We start from the raw sequence: 553 nt of genomic DNA, 5'->3' as shown, positions 1-553 counted from the left end.
AAGCACACCAAGCCAAGCCACAGACTCAGGAATTCTTCCAAGCCCAGCCAAATTAGAGAGAGATATATGTGATTACAACCAGCCACTTCATTAACCAACTACGCCCACAAAAGTCAAACAGACCAATCATGTTCAGGGAAAACCCCTCCCACAAAACACCAAACTCTCATTTAGTTACTGCAGAGATGACCTTCTCCCACTTTGTGTCAGCCTAACCACACTCCGATCCTTTCTTTTCAATTTATCTTTGATGTGCATTTCCTACTGTTTAAATCTTGAATTTCACACACTTTACACTTATCTGTATTTTGATGCTTCCATTTTCACTTAAACAGGCGAGTCAGTTCTCAAATCTTTTTGGAAAACAAACAAGAGTGTACAGTCATTGTAACGTTGACAGAAGCAAAGTTGAACACCTTTCAAGTGTTTTCTTTTGTCTACATCATGACTTGGCTTGTGAAGCAACAATCTATTGACTTTGACCAAAAAGATGTAGTCTACACTAATTTGGAGTACTCAAAGTGTGTTTCTTAAGACAATGAAATGCATTTCA

This window comes from Austrofundulus limnaeus, unplaced genomic scaffold (assembly GCF_001266775.1).
Source record: "Austrofundulus limnaeus strain Quisiro unplaced genomic scaffold, Austrofundulus_limnaeus-1.0 Scaffold3286, whole genome shotgun sequence".
Lineage (NCBI taxonomy): Eukaryota > Metazoa > Chordata > Actinopteri > Cyprinodontiformes > Rivulidae > Austrofundulus > Austrofundulus limnaeus.
The sequence above is the reverse complement of the archived record's forward strand: the minus strand, read 5'-3'. Positions refer to the sequence as shown.